This window comes from Malania oleifera, chromosome 12 (assembly GCF_029873635.1).
Source record: "Malania oleifera isolate guangnan ecotype guangnan chromosome 12, ASM2987363v1, whole genome shotgun sequence".
Lineage (NCBI taxonomy): Eukaryota > Viridiplantae > Streptophyta > Magnoliopsida > Santalales > Ximeniaceae > Malania > Malania oleifera.
The window spans coordinates 75,595,455-75,606,892 of record NC_080428.1 but is presented as its reverse complement, the minus strand read 5'-3'; positions in this window follow the sequence as shown (position 1 = coordinate 75,606,892).

Below are 11,438 nucleotides of genomic sequence, written 5' to 3'. Positions count from 1 at the left end.
TGTTTTTATAGGTAGAAGCTTTCACTACTTATCTCATGAATCGATTGCCCTCATCAGATCTAAACTTTGAAACCCCATATTTTGCATTGCATGGAACCCATCCAACTTACTCTTCACTTCGAACCTTTGGGTCTAAGTGTTTTCCCTATACTTGGGACATACGACACCACAAGTTTGACCCTAAAACACTCCTCTACATCTTTTTTGGTCATAGTAAAAAACACAAGGCTTATAAATGTTTTCATCCATAAAGCAATTTTTTTTTATCTCCCGACATGTTGTCTTTGATGACTTAGTTTTTCCTTATAAGTCTACAAACACCTCCTACATAAGAAGAACAAAACCACAGGGAATCGGTATTTTCGAAACCTAGTTACCACATACTAATACTCACCCTTCTGTAGGGACATCTTCAGATTCTTCCACACCTCCATGGTTCGGTCCCCTACTGCCACTCCAAAATACATCATCATCCTCACAAAACTCCACGTCACACGAACCTTCGCCTCTGCTTCCCCTTAGCATAGTATCTCATAACACAACAGATAATATTGCAAATGACTCTTAGGAGTTACCTCACAACACAGATTCACTAGGACCATCATTACCACACAAGTCACAAACATCCAAAAATTTGGAAATATCCCAAGCCGTAGTCCCACAGCCCGTGTCTACACCACCAGAATCACCTCACCATCAACCTTCCTCTTTAGAACAAACACATTCTATGGTCACTCAATCCAAACTAGGTGTGGTAAAACCCAATCCTAAGTATGCCTTGACCACATTCACCTTTTCCAACATACCCCGTGAGGCTCATAACATAAGAATTGCTTTAGCACACCTTGGTTAGAAAGCAGCCATGGATGAAGAGCTTGCTACTCTACATCAAAATGAGACCTGGAAACTTGTTTCACGCAGATCTCACATGCATGTCATTGGTTCTAAATGGGTATTCAAATTAAAACTTAAACCCAATGACACTTCAAATCGACTCAAAGCACGTTTGGTTGCAAAGGGGTATCATTAAATAGATGGAGTAGACTACACGGAAATCTATTCTCCAGTTATCAAACCTAGAACAATTCACACAATTATAACTGCAGCACATGTCTAGCGGTGACCTATTCGTCAACAAGATTTAAAAAATGCCTTTTTATAAAGAGCACTTTATGGTTTAAAACAAGCACCATGTGCTTGGTTTGATCGATTTAGTGCATTTTTTCTTAAATATGACTTCTTTTGTAGTTTAGCCGACCCTTCATTATTTATCTTTCACTATAATATTGGCTCATTAATTTTACTTCTTTACATGGATGATATATTGCTCACATGATCAAATCCAACACTTGTTGAAAATTTCATTAAACTATTGAGAAGTGAGTTTGCAATGAAAGACTTGGGGCCAATCCATCACTTCATTGGCATAGAAATCACGCCAACAACTAATGGATTTCACTTGTCTCAATCACACTACGCTTTTACCATACTTGAACACTCCAATATGGTTGACTGCAAACCCATGAGCACACTAAGCAAAAACAAAAACTTATTCCAATGAAACTTTCATAGAAGACCTTAGGTACTATCGAGGCCTTGTTGGAGCTCTACAATACCTCATTCTCACTCGCCATGATATTTCATTTAGCGTTAATTATGTATCCCAGTTCATGCATGCTCCCAAAATGATGCACCTAAAAATGGTTCGACATATCATCTGATATGTCAAAGGAACAATTGAAATGGGATTACATTTTCTTCACTCACTACACTTGAGATCTGGTTGCAATTTTCTAGATGCAGATCGAGTAGGGTCTCCTACAAAAAGACGCTCAACCACAAGCTACTGTGCATTCCTAGGAGTAAACCTCGTCTCATGGTGTGCAAAAAAAACAACATACAATTTCCTAGTCAAGCACGGAAGCAGAGTACAGCACCATGGCCAACACTACAGCTAAACTCACTTGGATAACCTTTATTCTCAAAGAGCTTCGAATTACCATGACATCTCCTCCCATGCTATACTGTGATAGCCTTAGTGCTCTTCATATTACAGTTAATCCTGTGTTCCATGCTCGAAGCAAACACATTGAGTTGTATTATCACTTTGTACGCAAACGAGTTACACGTGGACTACTTTTCATTCAACACATCTCAACTAATAGCCAAGTTACAGACATCTTCACAAAGCCAATGTCAAAGGCAACCCTTCATTATTTTCGTAACAAACTTTGCCTCCAGCCCCGGTGTAAGAACTCGAAAAATAGAAGTGATATAATTAAGAAAAGAGGAAATTTGGTTTGGTGTGGACCAAACCGTTGACGGTTTTAGATGAGCTCAGGAAACGTCGATGATTTTGTGTTACTGTAGCGAGGTAAAGGTAAAACAGTGGAAAATTGGCTTGGTTAAAAACCAAACTGTCGACGGTTTCAGGAAACCGTTGACGGTTTTGCTCTAGGACAGTGGCCTATAAATAACACTCAAGTTTTTTTTTTTTTTAAAATTAAAACACACACTCTCTCTCTCTCTCTAGGGTTACGGCTCCCCTACTCTCTATTTTCAATTTTCTCCCCAATTTTAGCCCAAATCAGCAAAGAAACATTATTTCGTGATCTCGACGTTGATTCTCTACAGTTTAATCGGAGCAGATTAACTGTTTGGAGATCCTAGGCACCACTCCAAGGTTGAGGTAAGGAAAATGAATTTGTCAGTTGTCTTTAGCATTTAACCGGTTAATGGGAGTGTGTGAGCCTAGGTATGTTGTAATAGTTATTATCTCAAGATTCAACTAATTAAATTAAAATATAGGACTATAGGGTTTTATACTTCGAACGCTGCAGGCATCGTTTTAGGATCCCTGCAGGCACATCTTTAGTAATCAAGTAAGGGGAATAGATTATGTCAAACATTTTTAGAAATTTAACCGATTAAGTTATAATTTGTCATTTCTAAAATAATATAGGTATTTTCCTGAGTATACAGACTTATGAAAATTGATACTTTGGGAATGATATATGTATGTTTTGAGAAAATTGGGTTGTTGAATTGAGTAAAACCTAGAGATATTTATACCGATATTTTTAGCAGAATATTATAGTATACATTATCACTCAAACTATGTGGCATGAGTTGAATATTATGCAAAATTAAATTTGTTAATTTTTATGGAAATATATATATAGACAGAGATATGGATTAGTACAGGACAATGTTATGACAGTACTTTTATACAGAGTTATAGCGTTCTATATAGAACTACAGAATGACATCATTTAATACAGTATTACAGAATGACAACATTCTATATAGAACTATAATATATTAGCATTTTATACAGAATTATAGTATTACATAGATTTATATACAGAATTACAGTCTTATAGTTTCATATTGAATTGTGAATATGAAATCATGTAATTTTATTGATTTAGAAATCGCATTATATGGTTTAAAAACCCTGATGGACCATAGTTAAGTATAGTACCGTAGCTTCACAAATATCAGTGCAGTCACATTGCTAGAAGCGTGTTGGTGGTATACTGTGATGCCCCTATTTTTCATACAATTTTTTTAATTAATTATTATTCACACCAATCGGCCACGTCATCAATCCTGATACCATACATAACATCTGACCCGCATTGGGCACTGGTATACTGGTAACATTATATTTCAAATACTTATTAGCGGAAGACAATATATACATATGCTACATCGAATATACATACCAGAGTATAACCCATCCAAAAATACATACATCAACAAATATCCCAAAATAACAAAACTCTAGGGGAAACATCCATCCCTAGATCGAACACTCACTCTGTATATCAGGGTCCCTGCTCCACTCTATCAGGGAGCTCTATTACCAACTCGATCTCGGTTTCCTAAAATATTTAATACTTGGGTGAGACACATCATAGTAAGACAGAATAATTTATTGATAGTGTGTGGTAATATGAGTGTGATTACATCAATATACATATATATGTTCAGTCAAAACGTTATTCATTTGGTAATAAATCTGATATGTGCAAGTAGCTATATAAATATAAAATACAATTGTTATAAACTTTATATCCCATTTCCCAATTTCATTTATTTTTCTCATCTTTCTTTCATTTCAATTTATTTCCATTATATCATTCTTTTCTCATTTATTCGGCCCATGAGTATCCTCAATAACCTTTCCATATTGTGTTTGTAACTCATGACCATTTCTAGTCTGCTATCTAGCCCATGGGTATCCTCTGTAACCATAACATGTCATGTTTGTAACCCATGACTGCCTTGAGGATTTTTTCCTTCACGTCATGCTTCCCCCCATGGTCAAGGTTAGGCGGCTTGAAGGCTGGATCTAACCGTGGTTGACCGACCCTGTTAGATCAAATAATACCATATACTTGTTTATAGTAACGAATGGCCTGCCACATACGCTGGTCCAGAATCTAGGGGGCAATAATCAGCTCTACTCTGGTCCATTCGCATTGCCACGCCACACGCTCCACGAGTCCGTGTGGTTTCCCTTTTCAACCGCTAGCATCGGTACCATGCTCGATATCATAATCCATTGCCGGGGTTCACATATCCATCCATCAGGGTTTTCATTTCCACTATTTCACTTTTCTCATATCAACGATTCCCATATCAATATATATATTCATTGTAGTTGTTACGCTGCAATGTTCACAATTCCAGTATTCACATTTCATCATTCACAAATCAATCCCACTATTTCATTATTCATATTGCAGAATTTCACATTGCAATATTTCCATATTCATATATCAAAATTCACATATCCAGTATTTTCATTCAATATTCATAAAACAATATTCCCAATAGATTTCCTATTTTCTACTGTTTCATTCTCAGCATTTCAATTTCACAATTCATCTCATAATAATAATATAGAAGCAAATATGAGAATATATCACATTTAATATATTTCATCATTTCCAATATGCATATATCAGTATTTTTTTTTTGTTTTTTTCCCATTTCATAGAAAATCATTTCCACATTTCATTTCATTTTCTTAGGGATATTCATCATCATATCATATTCCCAGATTTCCCATTACAAATCACATTTTACACAATACATTTCATAATTTTCACAAAATCATATGCCACACAATTTCTCATCTATTATTCATTTTATCATAATAATAATGATTTTAGGGAAAATACCATAATTCATTTCACATATATTTCAACCAGTATTTCATAAAAATACGTGCTATAACTTATTCCCCTTACCTATCTTACTGGGATGCCCACACAGTTCAATCTTGAGTTTGAGACATTTCCAGTACAAAAACCTACAATTTCCATTTCCCCAAAACATTCAACAAAGTTCCAACATAATTTTCATAAAACATTTCCTAGGCTCCCAATTACCTAAATAAATTGTGTTGACTTTATAGGTCACACCCTGGTTTTGATAATGACAAATACAATTGTATTTAATAAATATCTAGTTCATATGCAGGTTCATATTAGCATATCTTCAGTGGCACATGAAAAGCTCAAAGACTTGAAGACAATTTCATAACTCTTAATTGTAATAATTTTCAGTGAAGTTGTCTGTAATAGTAATTAGGGTTTTCGGTTTGTAATAAGCTCACACACATCACATGCATGATTTAATTTGTAAGCTCAAACCGAACCATAGAGAGACCTTAGGGTGAACCTTCGGTCGATCAACACTGGACTTTTTCGGTGATTTCAAATTGGACCATAAGTGACCTTAGGACACTCACCTTTGCACTTGTATGTAATAGGCACTTGAATAGGGTTTATATGTTGTAAGAAGGGACCGAAATGCACACTTGGTGCACTTTCGGTCGACCGGCCAAAACAGTTCATTCTTGGCCTGGTCAACCGAAACCGGTCTGGGTCAACTGTTTGACCCAGGCCGGGTCGACCGAGCCCTTATAGGTCATTTGACCTCGGTTGACCGAACCTCCTGGGAGTCAACTCTTTGACCTCCCGGTCGACCGACCAGATTTGTACTCCAACTATCTGGTCGACCGAGGGGTCTTGGGAGAATTCCCAACGGCCTGGTCGACCAAGCCCTGTAGTTCAAAAATGCCCCGGTCGACCGAACCTCGGAAATTTGAAAAATCGCCCTCTCCGGTCGACCGAGCCACTCAGTTCAAAATTGCCCTGGTCGACCGAGCTACTTGAGTCCTGGTCGACCGAACCAGTTCTGGTTGACCGGACCTCTCGGGTTGGTCCTATTTTTACCACAGTTAATAATTTTTTAAACAGGGTTAAATTGTCTTAAGTGTAATTAAACTTTTCCAATAATCCCTAATAAGTCCCCAATGGTCAAAATTTTTAATATGTCTATATATACTCCTTCATTTGGTGGATTAAGTAGTGATTAACAAAAAGATTAAGAAATCCTCTCTCAAGCAAAAATTATTCTATCTTACTCCTCATTGCTTACATCTTTGAAAACCAACTCAAGCTTACCTTCTTCATCCATCCATATTATTTGTAAGTGTATTGAGTATTGTTATCTAGAGGTTTGCTCTCCATATTGTTGCATAATTGAATCGATCTTTTGAGAGCATAACCTAATTTTTCTTAGGAGGCTTTGCCAATAAGCCTACCCTAAGAAAGACTTGTGGTGACATCCCAAGTATTGCATTCTCATTGCAATATCTTAGGAAGTTCGTTTTTGTTTGGGGATTGCAAAAACACTTTCAAACATATTCGAATATCTTGTGGAGTTCATATTGATATATTTGAGAAAAGATATTCGTGTGTGTGATATATTAATCTTTGTGGTATTATTTATACAAGTATATACATCATTTTCCAAAAACAAAGATTATTTATTTTGCCATCTAAGCATATACACATTCATATGATTGAACACTCTAAGATACACGGATTTTTATTGACACTCTCACGTACTCACTACATTGATAGAAAACATTTTTGAGAGTTAATCTGCTTAGACCACATTGAGCTTACATTATTAAATCATTTGTGGTGTTTGTGTTTGTGCGCATTTTGTGGTACAAATCTGCTTTACGTGAAAGCACTCTTGTATTGTACCTTTGATTGTATATCTGAGTGATTCCAGGCGTGGCCTGAGGGGGCGATAATCCAGCCCGATAAGGATTGGGGTAAAGGTTGAGGTCAGCCCTGTGGTAATTTGACCTGATTTGTATAGGTGGCGCTCCACCCGTTTAAGTGAGCAAGTTATTGTGATAATCCTTGTGCTGGTTAGCCAAGGCGGGGACATAGGCAGTTGGCCAAACCTCGATAACATATCTGCGTGTCATTTGCTCTCTACTGCTTTCTGGTGCTTGTATGGTTGTTTAGACTGCTTTACTAAATTCCTGGTACTTTTACATTACTTGCACTAGATTGACTCTAGGCTTGTGAACATACTGCTGTTAGGAGGAATACCTAGGAGATAAAATTTAAAAATACCAATTCAGCCCCCCTCTTGGGATCACGGTAAAGCTAACAAATTGTCAAACTCCAAGATAATTAACTTACCTCGGTTTTCCTGAACTATGCCCGTAGGATCCCGAAATTTCACCCGCGACGCTTACCCGAGCCCTGAATTCAATAACTCTAATTCAACCTCAGAATGCCCAATATTTAACATTTCCAAATCTACAATAATTAAATAATAATTAACCCCTTAATAACCCTCTTAGCCTCATTTTGGGGTTATGCCTACAACGACCCCATAAGAAATCTGCTTTACTAGACTTGTAGAGAATCATCCCTAGATTCTCGTGGTGGTGTCCGATCATCATTTGGGCTTAAGATTTACGAGAAATTGAGATAAAAGTGAGAATTGAGCTTACCCCAAGAGATATGTCTATGCTGCTCCTATGACAAATCCGCTCTAGTAGAAATGTCAGTGGTAGAAAATGGAGTCCAGAAGTATTTTATGATTTTCGATTGGGCGAAAATCAGTTGAGAAATTGAAGGAAGTGGGAGAGAGGTGGAGGTGAGCCAGAGAGAGACTCAAAAGGGGGGGGGGGGGTTGCGCAGCTTCAGTCTGCATGAATTCAAATTTCAGGATGCTTCTCTGATCTTTTTTTTATATATACTATAAGATATACTTTAACTTTTACTTTTATATATATATATATATATATATATATCTAATGTATATTATATTATTATTAATTAATTAATTAATTATTATTATTATTATTTCTAAAATCACCTCACTAATCTTGTATAACCATATTTGGGGTTATTACATATACAGTCGATTTAGCCATTGAAGTATAGAATTACCCCCTGGAGTCCAAACTAGCTGGGTAGGCAAATTGGACTTACAGATACATATACAGTTGACTTAGTCTGGTTAGGCCAGCCATGTCTAAGTCTCACCTTTGGGCCGCACGACCCTGATCATGCGGGGTAAATTCATGACGTTGGTTGTTTATCCATCCAGGGCAGTTCTTCTATGCATATATGCGTATTTACTTATACAGGGATATTTATATGCCAGAGTATGATTTGAAAGGAAAGTAAGTATTTTGAAATATAATTTTTATATACAGGTGTTTAGTTTTATATGATTTCATAGTAAAAGAAAAAGGTAGATAATGGATGTACACTTGGAATACTAAAACTTATGTTGCCATACACTAATAATATTTTATTCTTCCTTATTGAGAGGTGTCTCACTCCTTTATTCTTTAACATTTCAGGAAATCCAGGGAATCAAGCCAATAGCGTTCCAGGGTAGGGCTAGATTGTATTGCCTAAGGTGAGTTATAGTGAGACACAGTATTGTATATGGACGAACTTTATGTGTTTTTGGGAATGAATTATGGATATATTATGTTTTGGAGATTTGTGTATGTATTTTGGAGATGGTAGTACTCTGGTATTGTTTTGGGCGTGTATATGTGTGTTCTGCAGTGTTGTATTATACGAGCTATGGACAGGTGTATCTGGTGTCCCACCTTGGGTATCAGGATACTATAGTGTGTTTTAAGGAGTTCAGGTATGGAGTATAGCACACAGGGCCCCACTAAGTTGGGGGTATCACAGTTTTAATGGTATTAGAGCATAATTTTATTTATATTTATAATAGTGGGTTTTATTTTTGGGGGCGTTACACCTGGCAAAGTTTTCAGGAGGGTATTAGCAACGCATCACAGCTCGGCACACTCAATGAGAGTGATGCTGTCGACGGTTATATCGACGATTTCAAGTAGAGACAAACTTAGAAGGAAACCATCGACAGTTTCAACAAACCGTTGACGGTTTCTGTTAAGATCAAAGTGATATCACTAGCTGTTACATCAACGGTTTAAGGCAGTAGCTACTTCAAAAGGAAACCGTTGACAGTTTCATTAAACCATCGACAATTTTGCCTGCTACAAATTTAAATGTCGAATATTCGAGGTAAATCGTCACAATAAAGTCCGAGGAGCGTCAAATATCCAAAATCAATCATCATAATAAAAAATCTGAGGACCATATATGTTAACAAATCAGAGCCTATTGATTCAACAAAATCTAAGGAGCATATTTGTCAACAAAACATATTTTATGAACTCGCAATAAAATATATGAATATTTCAGAAAATCTGTGAATATTTTAGATTCTATAGGATTCATAATATCCCTTTATCTCAGATTTAATGGTATTTATGATATCTCCTTGATTTGCAACTATATAATGTAATCTTATTTAAATACCCCTTCTTGTATCCTCCTCAAGATATTTAGTGTTCATGTTTCATTCACTGTAATCACAAATACTATTTTCCTCTCTTCTCAATTTTTTTTCTTGATATGATAATATGATGAGAGTGGTGTGAATGGAATTGTGTATAGGGACTATAAGGAAAGTCAATGCTTTAGGGTATATTAATTATAGCAACACAATACTTAAAATTAATGTACACCAAATATTTTGAATGTATAAAACACATCAACCCAAAAATCAGTAAATATATATCTAACTTAATTTAAGATATATGCTATTTCTAAATATTTAATTAAATAGATGCCTAACTTCAAAGTAGATACCCTAACCAAAATAATTAATAAACTCTAACGATATTATAATATTAAAATAATTAACAATGTATGCAAATGTACAATAACTACATCGAGTTAAATAAAAGTAAATTAATGCAAGTTGTTATTGAACAACAACATCATCACTATCAAAATAAAAGCAAGTTGATAATGAACAGCAACATCATCACTATTGTAATAGATGTATCATCTTCTTATATGTAGGTGATATTTACGAATTTCGTTTCTTTAAGATCAAGCTTAAGTTTGATCGTAACAATTTCATTCAATTTGGCATGACTCGCAAGAGGAAGGGGCGAATGGTTGAGATCAAATAATAGCGTGTAAAGAAGAAGAATAAGAGGATAACATTACTATTCAGTTATAAGTAATATTCTCTCTATAAGAATATATTGGAAGGATTGGTTCTTGCATGCATGATCTGCAAATTTTAGCCCACTATATATATTATGGGTTAGATGGTCCATCCATATCATGTTTTTGGACAATTAATCAAATACGCACACTTTGGGTTGTTTCAACTCATTGTTATTTATTGAGCCAATTTTCTCACTAGTATGATTACTTAAAATATAACAGTTGTGCTATATAATGTGAGCTCGTGTCATCATGAGTTTGCGTCATTAAGTGTTTTTCAAAATCTAAAAAATTGATTGGTTTGTACAAACCAAATAGTGGTTAGAGAACTTAACATAGCTGATAAATTATTTTAAGTCATACTAGAGTTTGAACTCATTCCAAATACACATCACTTTGGTGTCAATTAAAGTACTAGAAATGACTAGTACATTATAAATACAACTCTTCATAAGTTACTCTCATATGCTTATAGAGAGATAGAGACACACTTTTATGAAACAAGATGTCTCTTAAAATACCAAACTATTAATAGATACCTTTAACGATATGAGGTAAAAGATATCTATTAAAAATTGATACAATTAATTTGTAAATTTACAAATGTAAACATTATTTTAGAAAACTTAAGAAGTTTTCAACCAGTTAAGGCAAAATGAGTCGATGAAACAAGTTCAAGCCGGCTAGTTAAAGAATAGAACTTCAATTGATTGGATTTATCCTTGTTCATTCATAAAAAGGTAACTAAATCATATAGTAGCGCATGCTCAATTAATTAATAGTTTTAAATGATCACTTGTTAATAACTAATAATACATCTAATAAAATTATCTATATGCTTTCTAAAATAATGTGATAAATTTAAGTAGCATTATTGAAAATATTGCAATCACCATCTTAACGTAAGGATCTTGAAGACAAAGATAATATTAGAATATATTTTACTTTTTGGAAAAAAGGAATTGGAGTCACTTAGTCCAACCTATGTAACTATGCATCTTAAAAGAATAAATGCAAACTAAATCATTGTTTAAT